The following is a 6,776-nucleotide window of genomic DNA, read 5'->3' on the forward strand; positions in this document are numbered from 1 at the left end:
CGTTTTGGTTTTTTTTAAAGGAAGGGGCAACTTCTGTCCAGTCCTTTAAAACAGGGCTTAGGCATCCCTCCTTAGAAGACTGTACATACCAAGTGGAGGGAAGGCTGTTTAGTCACAGAGAGGGGATGGAGTTCAGGTGCACCCCTCAGTATTTGCATGAGGGAGAGATGGGCTGAAAGGAAAAGAGCTGTCCCTGACACTTGGGGATTCATTCCCAATGAAAATGCCAACAGGGAAGGTGAGAGAATCAAAAGCTCTCCCTCCAGCATTATTGCTCTTGGATAGGAAAGAGGGGTTTGAAGGCTGTCCCTGTCCTTTTCCCTCAAGAGTGCCTTTGTTCAAGGGGGTGGGAGAAAGGAGGAGAAGTATCGTTCTTTTCTTCCTTTAGCATATTTTCTATCAGTGAAAGACTATGTTGAAGCCTTTTTAAAATCAGTAAAACAGGCTTTGAAAATTACAGGACAGAAAAAAAAAATCTCTAGGAAAGGCAGTTACCTAGGGTATATCATTCCTTCAGCTGATGTCTCATGGTATATTTGGTCAATATTGCCAGTACCCAAAATCAGAGTTACTCCATATTTGCATAATATTTCACTATATGTATTTGGAATGCATCCAGTGAATCTCTTCAAGGCTGTGGCCCTGGATCCTCCAAGCACTGCCATAACTTTGTATCATTTTCTATAATCACTAATGACATTATTGGAGTTGCTGGACATACAGACATAGTCCAGAGCTGTGAGTACCACTTCACTGTATGTTCAGGAGTGCTTGAAGAGAGCAAAGTAAATTAGCTGTTTTTAATGGATTGTTGGATGTGAAGCATACACTGGACTCCAGAAAACTGACTGATCTATATAATTGGTTTGTCTGTCTGACGGGATTTGCAAAGTAGCATCCTGAAAAGGTACTTTACATCCCTCGGTATTTTCCTCAGAGTACGTTGGCCTACCAACCTTTCCCAGACTTCCCTCCCAGAACACAAGCACCAAGATATTGTGAAGCCAGTTACTTGCTGGTTGTGTAGATTAACCTGCTGCTGGATCTATACAGAGTCCAGTCCTCCAGTGCTTTCATACATATGAATGCCTTTGCTGATGGAGTCAGTTGTGAAATTCAGGAATAAGCAGGTGAGTAAAATAATTCATGCCTGTAAGTGATAGCAGGACCAGACACATGTGGGAGGTAAACTGATAATGTAGAGATATTTGTGCAAGATGTTGCTGTAGGGCCTGCAGTTAGAACAGAAAACTTGAGTCTTACTTTATTTTTAATATGTGTAAATGTCATCTGTACTCACTGTCCATTGACATGCCAGTTGTTGGTAAGGTCTCAGGTAACTTGAGTCCTGTTGCTTCAGCCACTGACCTGCTGTAGAACCCCCAAAAAGACTCACTGCAGTGCTATTTTTCTGTTACCCCTTCATTTCATTCAGTTGGCAGATGTGGACTGACTTTGCAAGTGCTTTGAGTTGCACAGGTGAAAACAGCTGCAGAAGAGCTGATTTAGTCATGTTAATGATTTATCTGGAGGACACCAAAGATCTTCTTAGAACTCTGCTGTGAGGACCGCAAACCACAGGCCCCTCTTTGCAATGAGATGGATACAGTACAGAGCTACAAACCATCCAAAAGGGAGATTACTGCCGTCAAAGGAGTTCTCTCTCTCTCAGGCATGCATAGTCCTCCTTCCCCCACCCTCCTGCAACAACAGCACAGCCCTTTCATAGCCTGCTGCTGAGCAGCCTCCCTGTCACATGCCTTGCAGCGTGCTCTTTTGCATGTGTGAGCACACGTGATTGCCCAGGCTAGCAGCAGCCGCAGCTCCCTGGCCTCAAACACAAGTACTGCACTTTGAACCCAGTTGGAAGGAAGGAGAGGGAGGAGGGAGTGATGTCAAGGCAGATTTACTGCTAGGCAACAAAATAATGCTTCTCTCTTTGGAATCCTGGAGCTTCTTCAAGATCCCCTGGTTGGCAGTATTATTTTCCCCACCCACTACTTTTCTGATGCTAAATCCAGCTCCAAACTGAGTCAAATCACTGTGGTCTTTAGTGTAACATACCCGCTTTAAAATAAACCTAATCTGGTCCTTCTAGATTAAATAAACTCATCACATGTTCTCTGGGCAGGTGTAGGAACTTTCAAAGAAAAATACATAATCAACAGACCAAAAAGCCTAAATGGCTACTTCTTGGCCCAAAATAGTGCTGTCTATATTCCCTCAACTCCCCTTCAGGTACCTGTGTGTGCATAGATGTAAATAGACAGATAGCTAGATATCCATATGCTGATGACATATACTTAGTAGTTGCAATGCTTTATCTCTCCAGAGCTTTGTACAATTTTAACTACCAAAATCTCTCATTCAAATGCAAGCATCATAAAAGATATTTGATACTGAAAAGGGCAATTCTTTCAAGCATCTCAATTACATCCAAAATAAAAGCATTCAGTTTACAAGTAAAAAAGATACTTGTTTTCTAACAACCAGCACTGCAAATTCACTCTGAGGTCTGAGAGTCCAGACAGGTTCTCTTTTGCCTTGTGCTCTGTACTTAGTTTTAAAGATTCTGCTGGTCACGTGCTGCTCAATGAGCATCCCTGTGCCTTGAATGGGGATGCCAGCATTTAGCCCCAGGACTGAATCTGGCTCTGTAATTGGAATGGAGGGGCCAGGCTTGTGACCTTTTCCCCTATCTATAATCTTTCCTCATATGAGCTCTCCCACTACATATTGATTTGATGAACAGTTGTTCCTCACAGGAAAGGGGGCAGGCCAGTGGGGTTTCTATTAAAGCAGAAAGCTAGCAGCATGCTGGTACACTGCTTTACTGAAGCAAAAAAGTCCCACTGTAGTCAACAGCACTGTGTGCAAGTGCAGCTGTCTGCCTGCATGCTGTCAATGGCCAGGCTGGAGCCCTTACACAGTAATTCTCTTGATGAAGTGCACTGAGAATAGAACCCACTTCAGTATCTGTCACCTCTGTAATGCAGCTATGACTCCAAATTCACTTACAGAGAAGATTTTTCTGTTGAGTAAGAAGAGGCCATTTTTACAGAGCAGTTTCTCCAAAGCAGACTTGATCACCAGGAGTGAGTTTCAGAGTGAAAGGGACCTGGACCTGTCTCTGGTTTTGGTAACAAGTTATACAGAGACTGGTTTGGATGAAAGGAATTTAAAATGAAAACTAGATTCCTTCTTGAATTTTAGCCCATATGAAATAAAGAATATTATTCCTTCTCTATTTGCAATGTTGGGCCTGAATCAAGCAAACAGCACAATCTGGATCAACCCCTGAACCCACACAGAGCCCTCTTACTTTAGTGTGACTCTAAGTAAAGATCCAGCCACAAAGACCTTGTAGGCAGCTCAGGGCCTTGGTTTGTATTAAATCATGCCCCTGAGCTGTGCTAAATTGTGGAGGGGGAGATATGACTGCATTTTAATTTAAACAAAGACAAATCTCTCTCTCAACCCCCACCCCACTCCCACCTGCATATTGAACATGGAAGGTGTTAGCACAGGGGCAAAGATTTTTCAAAACTATCCCATGAAGATCAGTGTGACTGATTTGAAACTCTTTTAGGTAAAATTGAGGGGCTGGGTTCAGAGGACTCATAGCATAATCCCAACAGATGTTACTTCTCTTTCACAAGTATGCACAGGCAAGAGAAAGAGCCTAAACTCTCCCTGCCCACCCTTGCTGGTCTGGGTCGTCACCAAGCTCTCAGCGAAGTACAGAGGCTGCTCCCTCAGGGGGGTTCACACCACAGCAGAATGGGCAGTGAAACAAGACTCGCATATGGTGAGGAGGGGGCTAAACCCCAGTGAAGTAGGACAATTGCAAGTGTGCTGCCATGTACACCCTTGGAGCTTGCTAAAACAAAATGACTTCTGCTGGTCCCCCTGGGGCAGGGCAACTGTACAGGCTGGAGGGAAACCACACTGGAGGTTTCAATGAACTTAGTGCTTGTGACAGATTGACAACCTTGGAATTGATATTGTGTATCCACAGGAAGGGTATGGAAAATGAAATGGGAATGCCAGCATCCCCTCCCTGCCCCATACAAACAGGCCATAGGTATCCTGCCCTGAACAGTTAAAAAATAAGTAAATGTACTATTTTCTCTATGTATTCTTGTCATTCTACTGAGCCTGAAGTACCACCAATGAGCAAAAATCCAGTCAGCCATCTCATCCCCAAATCACAAGGCTGGCTTTGAAAAAGCAAGAGGATTTTTCAAAGAGGACACATTTGAGGCTCCTATCACTTGTTCTCTGGGTTTCAAGCTTAAGAGATTACATTTTCCAGCTCATTTCTAAATGAGGTTTGGACACTGAATGTAAGTGTAAAATGAAAGCTGAGATCACAGGACTCCAGGAGCAGGGACTCAGGATAAGGTCACGACTCTTGACAACACTAATCTTGCCAAATGTGAAATGGTGCTCTTCAAGTAACCCTCAGACTTTTACAGTAACGGTGTTCATTAGATACTAACCTATCAGTGCAAATTAAACAAAAGAGGGGAAAAAAACTTAGGGCCTTGTCCAAAACCCATTAAAGTAAATCAACAGACTGCCATCAGCTTAAATAGAGTTTAGGTTTTTTGTACACATGGTAGTACTTCCTTCATACACAAAAACTCTCAGTGCCTTCAGTGTGAGCTGCATTATTTTTATATTCCAATGCTTTAACAGCCTACATAATACTTACTTAACTATAATGGAACCTTTGGTGCTCCTATAATATACCGGACAAGTAATGGTTGTTTTCAGAATTTACTGCTTAAGAAAATACATTTAACATCTTATGGTTCTTATGTAGTATCTTTCAGTCTAGGAGAAGCACAGCATTGATCAAAGTCTACTCTACATAATAAATCTAGAACTCAGTTCTGCACTCTAAATCTCAGGAAAGGCAGGACTGAACCCATAAATTGTTGACTTAGAGAAAATCAGGCAGGAAATACAAGCTTAAATAATGTCTAAATATGTATTTGTATGATAGTTTAAAAAATAGTTTCCTAATGTATTTTTAATTCACTTCTAGAACATATAAGAACTTATAGTTCCACTAGGGTGCCAACACAGATTTCATATAAGCCAAAAGTTTTGTATTTAAAGCTGAATCAGAAGTCATGGAAAAATTGATATCTTTTACTAGACCAACTACTGATATCTAGTGATATCTTTTATTAGACCAATAATTTGTAAACAAATTATTTGCAAGCTTTCAGGCACACTCACCCTTCATCAGGCATAGGAGAGAGCAGAGATTGTAAAAGTTCTCCTAGGTAGAAATGAAAATTCATATTTTACAAGACAGCTGAAGGTGTAGTAAAATCTCTGGTTTGGAATAGTTCATTTGGTCCAGGTTAGGCACAGAGAAAGGTTGAAAAAGTCTATTTAAAGACACTTTAGAGATTTGTTCCCAGAATATCTGTACCAGGCCAGCCTTTAATTTTATACCAATATAAAAGTGCTTCATATCAGTAGAACTGAGTCCACTTGTGTAAGCTGGAGGAGTATAAACACAAATATACCAGCAAAATTATGCCTGCATTATAGTGTCATTATACAAAGGTAGTTAAAATGGTGTAGTTAAAGAGATACAAGTGCATATCCTGAACTTGGCTGCCCATATCCTATTGAATTTAATGTTTTTAATAGCTTTGGGAAACCCTGGTATGCTGGAGCAGAAGATCACTGAAAACTGGAGGCAGCCTTTCCATTGGCATTGAGCCAGGCCATTAACTGACTTCCTGGAGGATTCTTGACATAAGATTGTAGGATCTGGTCCACTCTGAGAAATACTTCATAAAATTCTCAGAAGACATTAAGTGCAACTCTGTGTATGTGCACGTAAAAGTCACTCATTTCCTATCTACAGTGAGTTTTGATTAGCTTTGATTCAGATGTTAAGTTACTTGCTTATAATACCATCTGTGAAGTTTAAAGGGAGATTTTATTTCTCCCTCTATTTTGAAAGGATACTGAAATGAATATGGGTCCTTTAAGTTTTCTCCTATATCCATGGTCAGTGCAGCTTATAAAAAATTAACTGATACTGAAGAACCAGCAGAGGGAGCACAAAATGCTTGCTTTATCTTATGTAAACACAGGCCACTTAAAAAAAATCTCAGGAACAGGATGATGAATGTTTTAAAACGAAGTGATCTAAACCTCATATATAATCTTGTATTAAAGCTATTGAAGAAAATATTTTCCATGTTGTAAATGATTTGACTGTGCTAGGGGTTGGGGTTTTTTTTGGTATATCCAGCTTCAGGTATACATACAAGAATTTCCCCAATCTTTGATATTTGTGCCATCAACCTGTTGTAAAAACCTTGCTTGAAATTTGACTACTGTGAATGATGACTAAATACCCACAGTATCTGTAGAGTGAATGATGTTACCCTGTATGACCTTAATTAATAGTTTACAAGGAAAAAATAAAGGAACACTTCAAACATAAAATGCATGTGCATGGATATATGTATGCTATACAATGCCTTGTGATATGTACAAAATGTACTACAAAATAATTTGTTAAAATTATTTGTTCAATGAGTCTAAGAAAACTAAGCAAATTCAAACCCATGTTAAAGCTGTGAAAAGAAATTAAGTTATCTACATTCATGCAATCATATGTTTTTAAGGCTTTCTATGCATCTATTTTATTAATGTAGGAGTTTTAATTATTAGACAACCCCAAATTGTGTATTAAACTTTTTATTCCTTAGTAAGAATTTTTTTAAATCACAAAATAG

The sequence above is a fragment of the Gavialis gangeticus genome, unplaced genomic scaffold, assembly GCF_001723915.1.
Source record: "Gavialis gangeticus isolate Ggan-Ray unplaced genomic scaffold, GavGan_comp1, whole genome shotgun sequence".
NCBI classification, from domain to species: domain Eukaryota; kingdom Metazoa; phylum Chordata; order Crocodylia; family Gavialidae; genus Gavialis; species Gavialis gangeticus.